A 17,922-nucleotide genomic window follows, 5' to 3' on the forward strand; every position below is an offset into this window, starting at 1 on the left:
TATGAGTAGACCTGACGTGCATTCACACATATGTATTGTTGCAGAGACAGGTCTGCAGAGACTGTCATTCACAGGTGGATGAGCAGAGATGTGTTTGAAGTGGAGTCATATTCCTGACTTGCTTCAAGATGAACTTATAAGAATAATGATAATAAAAGGTGTCGTGCAGTGCTGTAGTGCCTTCAGTCTTAACGAGGTTGCTACGTGTCCTGCTCTGTTTTCAGTCATAGAGAGAAGACCCAAATGCGCACAAACCTCCCACCAATACACACATTTATTGGCAAATAAAAATAAACAATAACAAAAAAACAGCATGACAAACACTAAAGGTGTCATGGTCCAGATTCTAGTGACTCCATGCTTATGTTGTGTTTATTAATATTCATTGATTTAGTGAGTTTTCTGGGTACTTGTTAATATTTCTAGGGTTTAGGTGTTTCTGTGCCTTCTGTGTTCCTTCCTATCATCCTTGTCTCCACATTCGAGTGTTTCCTGTTTTACTTTGACAGTCTGTGTAATGTATTCTGTTTTGCTTCCTCCCTGTCTCATCTTGTCTGATTATTCTCAGCTATGTTCACTGCCTGTGTGCCATTTCCTCATTATCCTGTGTATATATAGTATGTGCGTCCCTCTGTTCCTTGTTGGATCCCTCTGTTTGTCATTCCCAGCGTTTCCTCTGCCGGTGTACCCCACGTTTTTCCAGGTCTCAGGTTTTCTAGTATGTTTCAGGTTTCATGTTTAGCCTTCCCAGTATAGGTTTTTGATTTTCTTTCTAGTTGTCTCCCCTCAGGTTAATAGTCTGGGTAACGTCCTCACCAGCACTTTGCCATTTCAGTCTCATATTATCACTTCATCCAGTCTGCTTACTTCCACTTACGCAACATCAGCCATCTTTTCCCACCCTCCATGGTGCTGCGATCCTTGTCACTTCTCTGATTGATTGTTGTAATTCTCTTCCCTTCTGTCTCCCTAATAAGTCTCTTCATAAACTCCAAGTCCTCCAGAATCCTGCAGCCTGGATCATAACTCGCACATCACCAATGTTCTCCAGCAGCTTCACTGGCTGCCCGTAGACTCACTAGAATCACTGTTTCTCACCGTCATAATAACCTGGTCCCTGCCTACATGTCTGATTTACTCCACACTGCTGCTCCCTTAGGTCTTCATTCGGCAGTCACCTTATTGTTCCCTCTGCCCGTCTCACCACTATGGGAACAGAGCTTTTAGCTGCCCTGCTCACCGGAATTCACTTCCTCCTGATATCAGGAATGCTGGCTCCCTTCTCCTATTCAAGTCAAAACCCCAAATCCATCTGTTCAAACTGACTCACTCTTTAAACAAATGCTGCTTTTATCCTTTTACTGTACTGTTACTGTTTATTGTCTTTTATGCTTTGTACAGTGACCTTGGGCTTTAGAAAATCACATTTTCTGTTCTTTCTCTGTTACACACAAAAACATACACTTCTTTGGGAAAAATAATAAAGTATAATAAATGGCCTTGACAGCCGGCGCCTGTGAAGATGAAACCGGCTGGAGTTCTGTCTACAAATCAGAAAATTGAGTGAAGGACAAGTAGGACAAGAGAGGAACAGATGAAATAAAGGCAAAGAGAGAAAAAATAAGGGCTTTGTTTAAAATGCTAATTGTAAAGTGTGGTAAAAACTAAGTGGAAGTTAATGGCAGAGAAATCATTACTAACTCTTAAAGGAAATAAGCTGATTGATCCTCCTGCTGTGGCTGGGTGGAGGTGGTTCGTCCTTCTGGGCTTTATCAGCAGGAAATCTCAGCATAATATTTAGCTACAGGGCTGCTGGACCTCAGATCTGCAGTAAAGGCCTATAAATAGTAAGGACTAGTCTGAAGACTCATGGCTCTGATATTTAAGAAAGAAAAAAGAAAATAAAGGAGCTAAATACTGCATTATTACCATCCTGTTATTATTTTACTGCTATTATAGTTTGACAACTCAAAAATGAAATGATATAGTCAGGTCCAAGTGGATGTGGACTTCCTCCTGGAGGAAATCCACATTTATGCCCCTTTTACAACAACCTGAGGGGAGCTAACAGATTCAATCCCATGCAAGACCTTTTACAGTTTGGCAGCTGTGCAGACAAATATATAAATCATTCACTGGAAGAGTTAAACTGTTATGGTGCCTCCTTGTCAATTCTGTCTACTAGCATAACAGTTTAATCTTGAATACGTTGAGCTTATTTCTGACTTCAATCATTTGTTTAAAGTCAAAATTCTATTTTGAAAAAAAATAAAATAAAATGTGGAGATTACAGTTGTTTCAAGACAAACTGCCCTCTGTATAGCACCAACTCATCTGCTTTGTGTAGATGAGTTGGCGAGTCGTGTGTCGTAGCCTTGTGGTAAAACAGGTATTCACTTTCTTGCATGGGGTTGTAAATATCAGCATCTGTTGATTATCAGCCATTTCATTTTGCACAAATGCTGTATTTTCCTCCCTCTGACCAGATGTAGCTTTTTGCACCATCTTTTCAACGTTCTTATGCTCATCACCGCGCTGTGTTTATGAGTTAAAAGAGAAATCATTTCCTTCCTTGCAACTAAAACTGATTCTGAATTAGGATTTCACCAAGTCATCTCCATAAGGGTTTTTGTAGAGAGTATCATGGCAGTTCGTCATGAAGCAACAATTTTCCCAACAATTTGACTTTATTCTCAAAGTGATTGATATGTTTTCAACACTGTGACCCTAATACGCCAATGTAGGAATGACTGGCTGATAGAGAGCAGACCCAAATTGCAGACACGGTGACAGGACTGAGCTCAGAACAGCTTTATTACTCAAGTTCAGGGAACAAAACATTAAAAAAAAAACAACAAAAAAAAAAAAACAAACCCAGACTAAACAGGAGTCGCAGACTTAGTGGTTGCAAAACGAACAGAGAACATACATGAAGAGAGAATGGCGATAATGTGACAAAGACCAGACAAAGACTCAGAGAGTAAATAAGAACAGAAGGGAATCAGGGCAGAGAGGACACACCTGGGGAACACAGCTGAAGGAATGTAACTGATGAGAGAAAGGAAGCAAAGCAGAGCATATACACAAGACGCAGGACTAGCTCACAGACAATAGGCCCAGACTAAGGCTACGTCCACACGTACACGGGTATTTTTGAAAACGGTGATTTTCCGTTTTCGTTTTAAAAAATAATCCCGTCCACACGTAAACGCAGAAATGAAGGAAAACGCTGCTAGGAACATGCCAAAGCAACAGGTGGCGATATATTCCTAACCGTGTAGAAATGTTGGCCAATCAGAAGTCTAGAAGCCTCGGTGGGAAATAGTAAACAAAGATGAGGCAAAGAAGCAGAACCGAGTCGTATGTGTGGAGGCACAGTAACTGTGTGTGTATATGTAAGCATTTAAACACTGCAGAGAGGACAATTAACAGTAACAGTATTGTAGAAATTCATTTCACCGAAACAACGTGGCGCACAGTGTGACGTCAGAAAGGCGCACACCTTTGATGCTGCGTTTTCTCCGTTTTCCTCGTCCACACGTAAATGCAAAAACGGAGTTTTCGAAAATCTCCGTTTTCAAAAATACCTGGGTACGTGTGGACGTAGCCTAAGACATACCAACTTAACCCAGGGAAGAGGAAAACGAACACTGAGACCGGACAGACTGGGGAGACAGGACACAGAGACTGGACCACACGGGAACAGAAAAATAAAGAAGCATGGAGACAAGACTGATTCTTACAGAGGACACACAAAGGTGAGACTAGGACAGAAGACATGAGGGAACGACCGGAGGGACAGGCAGGGATACAATATGAGCAAAACTAGATGAGAATCTAAAGTTTAATAAAAAAATAAATAAATAAAAAAAATTCAAAACACTGGGCAAAAGCTATTCTAACACCTCATCAGTACTGTGACCAGTGACCATTCCTTCTGACAGGTGAAATATACAGAAAACTGTATTGTAGGTGCAATAGACCCATTATAATAATTTGCAAACTGATAGAAAACTTTCAAAATGCTAGCTAAAAACAAACCACTAAAAATCCTTTTATAGAATAAAATCTGACATTTTTAGCCAGATTAAATCATTTAGACTCTCAGTTGTATATGTGGGTAAACTCGATAAAACAGGTTAAGCGGTCTCTGTTAGGTGATTGTCATGGTGTCATTCTGAAAATAAACAGGCAAAAATAATAAAACCTTTTGCATACAGTACTTGCTTTTAACTCCTTCCAAAAAATGAAAGGCAAAAATATTCTAGCTGAGCTGCTCTCAACTCAGATATATGCACCTTATGATAGGTCTTCACTTTAGTGCTAAAACATCCTGGAAATCAGTGATGAAGGTGACACAAATTCCCCATTAACCCAGAGCAGCTTATAAATAGGCTCAGGGAGATATGCTCTGCTTATCTCTGCTTTTAAGGGTGTGCTTATTGATTTGTCCACCTAGTTTGCTGCTTTTACTGAACTGAAACCTTACGGCTTTAAGACAATGTTGTCTGTTATATTTAGGGATGAGTGTGGAAGTGTGTGCGCGTGATGAATGCTGGTACTGCCAATTTACAACAGGAGAGTGGTTTATAGATTGCTTCGGTCTTCTTTGGACTTAAAAGTTGCCGTGACTCCAGTCGGTTCAGTTAAGGCAGATACAGCAAGTTCGAGTTTGGGTGGATTAATCGAAATTTCTGAGGATCCAGCAGAGAAAGGGAGCAGTCATGAGAGGTGTGAAGCATTATGAAAATGAGATGGACAGGGAAAAAGCTTGAGATGATGGAATCTGAGGAAGACCTCGGGAAAAACGGCAAAAATGTGAGTAAGTGTGAAAATTGAAAAGGTAGTGAGAGTGAAGAAAATGGGTTTGGAGAAACTGCAGAGAGAGATCATTACAATAACACAGCTGTAATAGGAAGAATATGTTACAGGAAGTCCAGAGCAAAGGGAAATGGATCTAAAATTGTGTGGTGATGCTGGAAATACAGGGGGGCAATGACTGTGCATCAGTGCGACAATGAAGGCATTGGTCCATCTTCAAAGCTGTACAGCACATCATCACCCTCTGCACTGAGACACACAGCACAGACTGAAAGTTTTCTTCTGTAATGAGAAAAGTGTGTGTGTGTGTGTGTGTGTGTGTGTGTGTACCTGCATGAATTCACAGCGCCGTATTGTCACACCAACATGTAAAGTTTGCAGCTGAGCTCCAGCAGGCTAAAAATGGAAATAAGGAAGGACGAGGACAAAGAAGAGAGCAACACAGATGGAAATGAGGGCCGGAGGAGGAAGAGGAGAAATGCCAGCAGACGAATGAGAAGTGCTGAGAGGCGACCTGAAATAAACATCAGGGCTGTTTGCAAGTAAGGAGAAGATGAAGGATGAGGGAGAGGATACAAGTATAATTCACACTGCAGCTCCAGCAGCAGCAGGTTTCAAATAGAAATGAAGAAGAGCTGATAGGTGAGGTCAAGGCATTGATTAGCCACACTAAATATAACCAAAGAGAGCACAACGACATTGTGAATGTGTCACAAATATGCACAAACTTTTAGTGTACATGATGCCAAGCTAAAGGCACAGTGTGAGTGCGAAGTGATCTGGACTCCTGCTACATTTGTATCAGTTAGGGAGTCTCCTTAGCTACACAGCAATGAAGCATTTGCAGTTCTACAAAAAGCAAGCAGCATGTAGCTGTTCAGACAATCAGCTGATGCATGCATTTCATAGACAAACGCATCTACCTTTAAATATCGACATACTGATTTTGTTCAAAAGTATTTGTTCTTGTCTCATTTTGTCTAGAAGCAGGTGTGTACAGTAAAATAGGCTAATTTACTGCTGTTTATGGAGGAGTAGCTTACTAGCATGTGCGTGGAAACCTTGTTAGTTTGCTCAAAACAATAAGTGGACATGTAAAGTTACTGTTGGATTTATGAAACATGAAGCTCACAAGGCTGTGTTGATCTAACCAACATGTATATGTTAATAAATCAGTATCATTTGGCACAAACAGGCTTGTGCAATCTGCATACTGCCACGCCCCCATTTCTCTGTATAAGGAAACATGTTTACCTCCAGGTGGTGATGATGTTGCAGGAGAGAAGCCTGCACCGCTGAGGCAGGACAGCAGGAGAAAGTCTGACTGAAACAAAGAGGAAGCACAGCTTTCTACAGAAATGACTCTTAAAATAAAAGTTTAAACACCAAAGCTCATATGAAGAAGAGTAACAGGCAACAAGAAAAAGAGCAAACAGGTAGAGGAAAATTTGATCTGTCAGCTCAGCAGGAGGCAAAAGAGAAAAGATTTTTGCAGCATCTGTGTGGTAGTGCCAAAAAAAAAAAAAAAAAAAACCCACACACACACACACACACGTCTGGTTTGCTATCCTCGTGGGGACATCCCATTGACATAATGCTTTCCCTAGCCCCTTACCCTAACCCTAACCATTAAAAATTAATGCCTAACCCTAACCCTTACCCTAAACCTAACCATAACCTAATTGTAACCCTGACAGTAAAACCGCATTTTGAGTGTGAAAATTGCTTTCAACCCCGAGGGGACCTGGATTTTGGTCCCCACGGTGCAGAAAGTCCCCACCAGGATAGTACGAACCCGTACACACACACACACACACACACACACACACCCCTCCAAGTGATGATATAAAGCAATGACAAGTCATTTTTTAATGAAAGATAAGATCATATGGTAATAATGTCATCATCATGAATACTATTCATTTAAAACTTCGTAAAACAATTAGGCCTTCGTTTGTAATGAACAAACACATTCAGGTATAAAAATATTGTGCGAGTAATATCAGCAGGTTTTGTGTTCCTAACCTGCTGATATCATTCACCACATGTGCAAGTTACTCAGCCCACGTTCTCTAATCCACCCACTGTATACTGATAACAGATCCTCCCCCTGGGCCTTTGCCTGCTCACCTGGAGATTTCCAAAAAGAGCCAATCAGACGGCAGGACAGTTTAATGCCTCACCACGCTCCATCATAAATGAACTAAAGAAAATGGGGTTTGTGGCTCTCACTCTCATGAAGCTTTGCTGTGCGGTTTTTCTTTTAGTTACACTGCAGGTAACACAGAAAAACAAAGTGTAAAAATGAACAAGATTGCACATGTTGGTCATCTTAGTTTTTATCACTGGCTTTGTTTTGCGTCTCCGGGTATTACTTGTCAATCTCAGCACACTTGATTAAAAGGAGGATGTTCTTCTATTCTCGTGTTCGACGGACTTTCAGGCTCATCAGCTGTCATTGACCCTGCTCCAACGTCCTTTTGCAACACTTTCACAGCCCAGATTTGCCTTCTTGACCTGCACATCAGAGACACTCACCTCAATGAAGAGACCACTTAGAGAAAGTGAGCTGGCATTTAGATTTGGTAGAATAAGCTCTGCTCACTGAGAGAGCACTCAAAGAATGGAAGAAGTGATGAGGATTCTGCTAAAATCAGCTTTACACACACACACACACTTACTTTTGTGTGACAAATATGAACAGATGGCCTGTAGTTAGCGACTCGCAGGAGCTCAGATATTGACCAAGTTTGAGTAAAATACACCGTTTTTTTTTTTTGTTTGTGTTTTTTTAGACAACCAAAGACTTTTGTGGTAGTGATAAAGCAAGCCACCTCAATGGATACATACACATGCAGATTACAAATAAAGTTTTTCATGAATGCGAAGAGAATTGCCAGCAGACATCAAAAACGAGCAGCCAGAAGCAGGGACAACATCATCACCTTAAAGTGTGCAGTGCCAATAAGTCTACTCGCAGAATCACAGCAGTGAAGATCAACATCCAGCAACAACACAGCCTCATTAAAACAATCTGTTCCCACCCAAAACAAGCACACACCAAGCAGCGTGCGACAGCAAACCTCACACTTCATCATGCTGAATTTAATGAATAGACCTCTGCTCTCCTTGCTTTTGAACCTCTGCCTGTTTGACATCCAGCTGACAGACCGAGTCCACATTATTTACTCCTCAATCAAATCAGCACAAAAGACAAGCTCAGTGAGACAGAGTCAGGTCAGACGCACCAATAAACTGTCAGCATGAGTGTAAAGAGGGAAGTAACCATGGCAGGTTATAATATCTGCGCACCTGCTCGAAGTGTCAGGATGTTATCTGTCACAGCTGTGGATGCACCTGTCACTGTGAAGTGTTTCACAAACAGCTGAAGCCAATCAGCCAGTGCAATGTCATTTTGTGGATACTTTAAGTATATAAGATAAGATAAGATAAGATGACCTTTATTAGTCCCACACGTGGGAAATTTGTTTTGTCACAGCAGGAAGTGGACAGTGCAAAAGGACAATTAGAATAAAATAAAATAATAATAAATACAGTACACAACTGTACAGAATAGAATAAAAATAGAATACTATATACAGTAGAATAAAATAGAATAAAATATACAATAGGATAAAAATAGAATACAAATGCAATATACAACAGAGTGAAAAATACAACGGTGCCAGAAAGATTATTGCACATTTGTGTTATTGCACATTTGTGGATGTGTGTGTTTGATCAGTTAAAGTCTTTGTTGTGGAGTCTGACAGCAGTGGGGAGGAAAGACCTGCGAAATCTCTCCGTCCCACACCGTGGGTGCCGCAGTCTCCCACTGAAGGAGCCGCTCAGTGCTGTCACAGTCTCATGCATGGGGTGGGAGATGTTGTCCAACAGGGATGACAGCTTAGCCACCATTCTCCTGTCACTCACAACCTCCACTGGGTCCAGAGGGCATCCTAGAACAGAGCTGGCCCTTCGGATCAGCCTGTTCAGTCTCTTCCTGTCCCCGGCAGAGATGTTGCCACCCCAGCAGACCACATCATAAAAGATGGCTGAGGCCACCACAGAGTCATAGAAGGTCTTCAGGAGTGGGCCCTCCACTCCAAACGACCTGAGTCTCCGCAGCAGGTACAGCCTGCTCTGCCCTTTCCTGTAGAGGGCGTCTGAGTTATGAGTCCAGTCCAGTTTGTTGTTCAGATGAACACCAAGGTACCTGTAGCTGTCCACAGTCTCAATGTCCATACCTTGGATGTTCAGTGGTTGCAGTGGAGGATGTTTGTGCCTGCGGAAGTCTACCACCAGCTCCTTGGTTTTACTGGCATTGATCTGGAGGTAGTTCAGCTGGCACCAGTCCACAAAGTCCTGAGTCAGTCCTCTGTACTCCTTGTCGTCCCCATCAGTGATGAGGCCGACTATAGCAGAGTCATCAGAGAACTTCTGCAGGAAGCACTGGGTGGAGTTGTGGGAGAAGTCTGCAGTGTAGATGGTGAAGAGGAACGGAGCCAGAACCGTTCCCTGTGGGGCCCCCGTACTGCAGACGACCCTGTCCGACACACAGCCCTGAGTCCTCACATACTGTGGTCGGTCGGTGAGGTAGTCCAAAATCCAGGTAGTGAGGTGATGGTCCACTCCAGAGTTCTCCAGCTTGTCCTTCAGAACCGAGGGAAGAATAGTGTTGAAGGCACTGGAGAAATCAAAGAACATGATTCTCACAGTGCTTCCAGCGGTCTCCAGGTGAGCGAGGGAACGATGTAGGAGGTGAATGACGGCATCATCCGCTCCAATGCCAGGCTGGTAGGCAAACTGAAGTGGGTCCAGTGATGAGCTCACAAGGCGCCGAATCTGAGCCAGGACCAGCCGCTCCAGGGTCTTCATCAGGTGGGATGTCAGAGCCACCGGCCTGTAGCTGTTGAGGTCCTTGGGGCGTGAAGTCTTTGGCACTGGTACAACACAGGAGGTTTTCCAGAGCTGTGGGACTCTTCCCAGCCTCAGGCTCAGGTTGAAGAGGTGCTCCATCACCCCACACAGTTGGTCCGCGCAGGACCTGACGACCCTCGAGCTGATGCCATCTGGGCCCGCTGCCTTCTTGCCATTAATCCTCCTCAGTTCCCTCCTAACCTGGGTGGTTGAGAGAGTCAGGTTGGAGTCTTGTGTTGATTGTGTATTGGATGCTATTGTTGGGGGTGGGGAGGAGTGAGCAGGGTGAATAGAGGAGGTGTGAAGTGTCTGAGGTGTCAGAGGTGGAACAGCAGCAGTGGGGGTGGGTGAGTCTGCAGCCGATGTTGGAGACTGCCTCATGGCTGAATCAAATCTGTTGAAGAAATGATTCAGTTCATTTGCCCACCTCACATCCCTCCCAGGCAGAGAGTTCTGATGTTTGTGGCCTGAGATGGTTCTGAGGCCTCTCCAGACTTCACCAACGTTGTTTTGCTGAAGCTGGTTCTCCATCTTCTGCCTGTAGCTGTCCTTCCCATTCCTTATCAGTCCCCTCAACTCTCTCTGCACCCTTTTCAACTCCTCTTTGTCTTTGGATTTGAAGGCCCTCCTCTTCTGCTTGAGGACGGCTTTAATTTCTGGGGTAATCCAAGGTTTGTTGTTGGAGAAACACCGTACAGTCCTGGTAGGTACGGTGTTATCCACACAGAAATTAATATAGTCAGTAATGCATGTAGTAAGGCTGTCGATGTCCTCTCCGTGGTCGTCACAGATCACCTCCCACACAGTCGACTCAAAACAATCCTTAAGAGCCTCCTCGCTCTCCTCCGACCATCTCTGCACTGTGCGGGTGGCTGGTGGCTCCCTGCGCACTAAGGGCTCATACACAGGGACAAGGTGCACCAGGTTGTGATCAGATCTGCCCAGGGGAGGGAGAGGTGATGAACTGTATGCCTCTTCAGCATTGGCATACAGTAAGTCCAGTGTTTTATTGTCTCTGGTTGGGCAGGTCACATACTGGGTGAAGGTGGGCAGTGTGGAGTCCAGTGAGGCATGATTGAAGTCCCCTGATATTATGAGGAGGGCTCTCGGAGATTGTGTTTGCAGTCTGCTGACCACTGAGTGGAGAGTGTCACAGGCTGCATCCGCGTTGGCCGAGGGGGGGACATACGCTGTTATCGCGATAACATGCGAGAATTCCCGGGGCAGGTAGTACGGACGCATGCTAACGGCTAACAGCTCAATGTCTCTGCTGCAGAGTTGTTCTTTTACAGTGATGTGCCCAGGGTTACACCATCTGTCATTCACAAACACTGCCAGTCCCCCTCCTTTCCTCTTACCGCTGTCTCTTGTCCTGTCCGCTCGAAGCAGCTGGAATCCCGGTAGTGTCACGCTCGTGTCCGGAGTTAGCGGTGTTAGCCACGACTCCATTAGCATCATGATGCTACATTGCCGGTACTCCCTCTGTGACCAGGTTAGCGACGTGAGCTCATCCAATTTATTGTGCAAAGACCGTACATTTCCAATAATTACAGAAGGAAGAGATGGTCGATAACGTCTCCTTCTCGGGCGACGGCGCTCCTTCCCAGCACGACACCCCCGTCTTTTCCTCCTCAGCTCGCTGGGAATGTCGGGTCTGTCCGCCGGCAGTACTGCTGTGGGACGCAGCGCTAACAGCTGATCCTTACTGTAAACAAAGGATCCCTGCTCTGGGTCCCCACACACGGGTGAAAAAAGTAGAAAAAAACTAAGAAAAACGACCAGAACTAGCACAAAACGGTAGAACATGGTTGCAGAGTCTAATTACTAATACGTTAGTTATAAAAAAATTACGAGAAGAAAAGATAAGAAAGAAAGAAACTCGGAATGAGCAGAGCTGCTGTAACAGGCTGCCGCACACGGGGGGCGCCGGAAGTGATGGAGGGCGCCGGAAGTGATATCTCATATAAATGATGTTCTGTTCCAACATCTGATCCAGATGTGCAAGATAAAATACCAACGAAAGAGTGTTAAGTGAACTTAAATTAGGCAACCTTTTCTTTAATATGCAGGTAATTAATATGCGTATCGCAGCTTAGACACAGACAGGATGTCTAAACCATGGATACTCATTTTCCCACATAAACTGATTTTTATAAAAGAAAAATCTGCATTTTCTAGATCAAGTGAAACTTAAAACAGTGAAGTGGGACACTGTCATCCTATAAAGGGACTGTATAGCATTTTTATCACTGTTAAGAAAGCTTGTGCTGCTTCTCTCTCATTTTCCAGGTAATGCCTTTTCCCACCTGAAGCAGGTAATTGAGTCCAGGTGTTTTTGCTCTGCTCAGATGACAGTACAATGGTTGGGACTGCCAATTAGCCTTACATGTGAGTTTCCTAAGTTGTATGCATCCCTCCTGAAACCCAAATATGACTGGGAGACCGAACAGCAGGGGAAAGTTTCAACAGTTATTGTGGTATGAAAACAGAATACATAGATGTACAAATATAAAGATCTCATATGAAACCATAAAAATAGACTCTAGCTTCCATTAAGCTGAAGCAGGAAAATTCAGGATTCTTCTTTTTCTTTATCTCGTTCTTCTACCACCCTTTTCCTTTGCATCCTCTTCTCTCACACCAACCCTCTGACTGTCTTCTTTCCCCACACCACATCTTCGTCCTCTTTTTCTCCTGCCCGGCAGCTCCACCTTCAACATCCTTTGTCCTACTATCTCTCCTCTGCACATGTCTAAACCATCTCAGCCGTCTCCAAACTGCTCAAACAGAGCCTTCTCTCTGATGTTCTCATTTCTAATCCTGTCCATTCGGCTCACTACAAATGACAGTCTTCAGCTCTGCTACCTTAAACTCGACCTGTCTTTTTGCCCGTGCCACCATCTCCAAATCATCCATCATAAGGAGGTCTCACTACCATCTTGCCCTCTCGTTCCTTCTCTTCCACTCTTGCTACCATCCCAGAGGATACACCAAACACTCCTGCCTTTGCTTCTTTCTCCTTCTCCTCTTCCTTTGTCTTCAGCCAGCAGTAGCAGATTCCACCTGCACCGTGTTGGCCAATAATACTGGAGGTCGTCCGTGTTAACACCGGCCTGAACCTATGTATAAATCTTATTTTTGGTGAACCACATGTTTGACTTGGCAAAGACTTAACACCAGATCCCCTTCCTGATGCAGGTTTGCCCATTTATCCAGGATCAGGGCTTTTGGCCTCCCCCATGGTTAGCGAGCTGATAAATAACATGGGGATGAAACATTAGCATGCACAGTTAGCTTGTGTTTACCTCTGTTATCCTCATTAAAGTAGTTTGAAAGTTTTGAATCCATTTATTTGGATCAGCAGTTTTAAAAAATGATTCGATTTAGCTGCAATGCATCGTGTGTGTGAATACGATATTAAAGCTTTTTTTCCCCGTGCTTTCCTTCAGTCTCTCCCATTTTCACTAACCTCAGTGAATTGGAGCAATACAGCATCAGGATTTTCCCAGATTTTTTATTTTTAACTCATTTCTTAGTTTTTCTGCCTGGAGGTAATTCTCACCTTTTATTGACTTTATATTCACTTATGCTGTCACTAAACTGGAGCTCTGCTTTTTTTAATTGCCGGAGGAAACCTGAATCCGGCAGATATTTCTGTGCTGGTGTGTAACAAATGCCGACTCAGCATTTCCATGCCTGTCAAAACTTTTTGGTAACAGTGATGTCACTGGTAAAATCAAATGTAGTCAGTCAGGATTCGTTAGTTTCTTCTGTACATTACAAAGCTTATTTCTTCCTCTCATCGCCGTTTCCTTCTTTGTTTCCTGTTCTTTGATTTGAATGTAAGACAACACTGATCTCCTTATGAATCAGTTTTACTGAGACAATATTAAAGACTCCACTCCTCCATGGCTCCAAAGATTACATTGACTTTGTTTGCTAGACTGCTTAATTGGCATCAAAGTTTGGTTACATCATTATATTGTTGGATTAAATAATCAAAGCTCTCCAGTGATAGATGAAGGTACATGTTCCCCACTGGCTCCACGTGAGGACTCTGTATTGCTTCTGTCTGTACAGAGGCTTCATCCCACTCCTGGTACATTTGGTCACATCGAGCTATTTGTTTCAGTCCAGAGCTCAAAGGAAACAGGAAGACTTCCTGTCATCATAAAGAACTAAAACATTCTGACTGCTTGTTGTAAACATTCTCCGTGAAGAGAATAATATGCAAATAAAGTTACCCTCAGATCTTTGTATTGTACCTGAAGGTAACTACATAAATTGCTTTACCGAGCAGTAAGAAGTTGGCATTTGTATAATTTCTCCAGTTTTTAATGTAATAAAAGCTTTTTTGGTCTCCCCGTTTCTCATTGCTTTTCCCAGGTCCTCTGGTTTGTTCGAAGGTGTCACAGTCCCTGAGTTTGTGAAGCGATTTATGTTCAAATTCTGTTCCTTGTTCAAGTTCTTGTGAAATGTAGTGTTTTATTTTTCTTGGTGTCATTTATTAGATCTTTTCATTGGCCAGTGTTTGTATTTGTGATCCTAAAGTCCTTAAAGTCCAACCCTGGATTGGGTTTCTGTGTATCTTGCCTAGTCAGTATTTAATATTCTATTTACTGAGTTGTTGTTATTCCCTTTTGTTTACAAGGTTTGTTTATCTTTAATATTTTGTATAGGTTATTCATGGTTTATTTTCTACTCGTGTTATGTTGCAGCTGTGCGAACAAATAGCAAAGGTGGACCCAAGTCTTTATTTGCATCCAACTGGTGGAAGTGAGTGCAGGGAGGTTGTGAGAGTTGTTGTAATAAGCTTAGAAAAAAAAAAGATCCCATGTGAATGAGGTAGTGTAGATGAAGACTGAGGCTTGGATGGTTTCTGAGGTGGAGATGGGATTAGTCTGAAAGGAGAATGATGGAGAGCACAGATTTAAACCATGCAAAGTAGAGGCTGAGTGGCTTAAAGAAAGCAGGAGAGGAGATGTTCGGACTAGAGTAATGATGTCAGTATTGAGATTGACAGCGTGTGAAGGTGGTAGTGATGTAAATAACAGAAAAGCAGCAAAACATGAAGGTGACAAACTATTGCAGTGAGTACCTGTGCTTTAGATCAAGGCAAGAATGAGTTTCTGTGTTATTCGATGGTACATTTGAGTAATCTCAGTCGTCACTGAGCGTGCTCCTGTGACTGGCCAGCACGTTAAGGAGTGGATGGGAGGTATTGTCCTTATCTTGGACAATATCTGCCTCTCCGACACCAACTTCAGAGAGTCCAGCTCCAGAGTTGAGTCTGTTGGCATCCTGAACCATCAGCCTGCTGCCCCAGCATGCAACAGCATGGAGGATGGCACTGGCCACAACAGACTCGTCAAAAAACCTGAGCATTGTCCGACAGATGGTAAAAGATCTCAGCCGCTTCAGAAAATAGAGATGACTCTGGCACTTCCTGAGCAGTGCAGCTGTGCTTTTAACCCAGTCCAGTTTTTTGTCAATAACATGACATGCCTAAATGAAATGTTATTGCAGTGTTGTGTTCTTAGTTTTAGTTCTGGTGACTTTCATGTAGTATTTAAGTAGTTCTCTTTTGTGTTCCTTTCGGTTCTTGTCTCGTCTTTTGTGTCGACCTGATCCAGCTGTGCGTCCCACCTGTTGTCGCGCTGCTCTTGTCTTATGTTCGCTGTGAGTTTCTCTTCCTAATGGCCTGTGCCGTTTCTGTGAATTTGTTCCTTAGTTGAGCCTGAAAGTTTGGATTCTCTATACAAAACAGCATTAAAAAGCTCAAGTTAAATTTCAGTCTCCATCATCCTCTGTTTTGGATCCACAATCTACTGTTTACACAGCTGAACATGACAGTAGGTATCAAAATGAGATGTCACACCTGTGTGATCAATAGAGCTAGATTAATAACATACGAATACCCAAGTGCAGTACCTTACGGAGAATCACCCCAGTAACACCAAATCTACATGAGGCAGTCGTTTTCAAAAATTTTTGGCTCAAAAGCAGAATGAAGAGCTACGGACAACCTGTCTATAGCTTCTGTTTCTCTGCCCAGTTGTAACATCTGGAACTAGCATAAAAATCCCCACATTTTTACAACAGTGCAGAGAATCATCTCCAACACCTTATCAGACATTTTTACACAGCGCTCTGGCTTCCTGTGGTTCTGATCCAGTGCTCATTTTAAGCACGCCTCATTTTTCTCAGAAGACATGTTTGGTCTCAAAGTACCTCTGGATTAGCTTGTTTGGATCTGCACTAGCCAACTTCTTATAAGGTGACACTCGGGCAGAGGAATATCCCTGACTAACCTTGTCACCATCAGTCACAGCCTCTGATGTCAACAAATGCACATATGATGAAGTTTTATTATAACTTCAGATACAGTAAACACTCATGCAATTATGCAATGCAGTTATCATCATTACTGCAATAATACTGTATCATTGTCACAAAATCCCACATCACACCTGGATTTGTCTGACATCACTCGAGTTGGGCACCACTGCAGTAATGCATATGCATATGAGGATGGAAAGGATGCAGCATTTCAGATTCATAAAAAACATGATCTAGCTCTAATTAGGGATGACGGCTTCTTCCTGTCTGTTAGTTTCGTCTACTGACCTCCGTACAATGATGTAAACCTGTATGGTTCAGCAGGGAAAGAAGATCATTTTCACATTTCAGCTACGAAAGAGCGAGCGATGAATACATTCAGGCGTGGAAATCCTCTGAAATCTCCTCATCAAATCACTATCAATCACAGGCATGTTACTACATGATTCAGTCAATTTATAATAAGACTGTGCTTCATACTGAAGCCACAGCAATTCCCACAGGAACTTTCCGAGGTCAGAGAAAACAGCAGCGCACTGAAGTAGCCAATTATTCCCACAATATTTTCTCAGGATGCTCCTGTACTTTGTGACCCTCCTGCTATTGATTTTCTCATAAATGCTGAATACCAATACTTGCTGATTAGTTTACTACCATTACTTTTGGTCAGCATTAAAAGATTGTAAATACATTACTGCAGCTACAAACTGAGCCAAACCGTCTGACCACAGAGGCGGGGCGGCGTGCTGCACTGCAGTTTTGCTGATAATAATTTACACCAGTCCAAGGAGAGCAGGAACGCTTTCATCAGGGATGAGTCAGAGACACAGCACTCCAACAAATGGTTAACAAACATCCAGAGGGAGCTTACATTCTCCTGCTTGTCTCGAAATGTTTACAAGTGCACCCAGTACACAGACATAATGAGATAAACTCTGGTTCTTGTGTCTCCCTGGTTGTTTTTGCCTGGTGGATCCTTGTTTGTGGATTATGTAAATTTTTTATTAGAGAACCAGATAAAGACTAAGGAGAATACGCACGAGGCAGAGGGCTAACAAAAGACAGGTGAACTCAATTTAGACGAGAACAGAGGGAACAAAGGAGGGAAGTGAAAACTCCACATGAGGAACTAAACTGGAAAATTAAATGGGAAACAAACAAAGAACAAACTATCCATACAGCGAACACGATGCAGACGGGGGTCCACAAAAGACCAGACGCTGGGGTTACAACAGAATACAAGGATGATTTGAATATTTGTTGGGATGTTGTTGGACTTCTGTAGTTCCTCATTTTGAATCATTTTAAGATGAGCAGTCGTAATAAGACATTTCCAAACATATGCTTTCTTGCAATCATCACTTATTGTGCAATATTGTATCAGATTTAATTAAAATTGTAGTCACAGTTAATATTATATATAACCAATCACCACATGGTGCGTATTAGAGTTCTGCATTGTGTGGTGGACTACAATGTCTACATTTTGTTGTCATTGGCAGCATCAGGACCACACACTCTTTGCATCCTAACTGCTGTGCAAATGTCTGCGTTCTGCATATTTGTGTGTGGATTTTTTTCACATATCAAAGTTGCAATCATGAGTCATGCAACTTGATTCCCTCGGCTAATAATATATATGTGCAGTTGATTGCATGAGTGTGTGTTTGTCTTAACACTTAACAGTGCTCGAGTCAGCATGTCTTTTATTATTAGGAACTGAATGTTGATGGGGTGGCAGATATGGATTTTAGTCAGATGAATTATAGATTGATCTCAGCATGTAAACATGTAGGGCACTGCTGTGTGTGTGTGTGTGCTGAATTTCTTGGCAGATTGATG

The sequence above is a fragment of the Pelmatolapia mariae genome, linkage group LG14 (genome assembly GCF_036321145.2).
Source record: "Pelmatolapia mariae isolate MD_Pm_ZW linkage group LG14, Pm_UMD_F_2, whole genome shotgun sequence".
Lineage (NCBI taxonomy): Eukaryota > Metazoa > Chordata > Actinopteri > Cichliformes > Cichlidae > Pelmatolapia > Pelmatolapia mariae.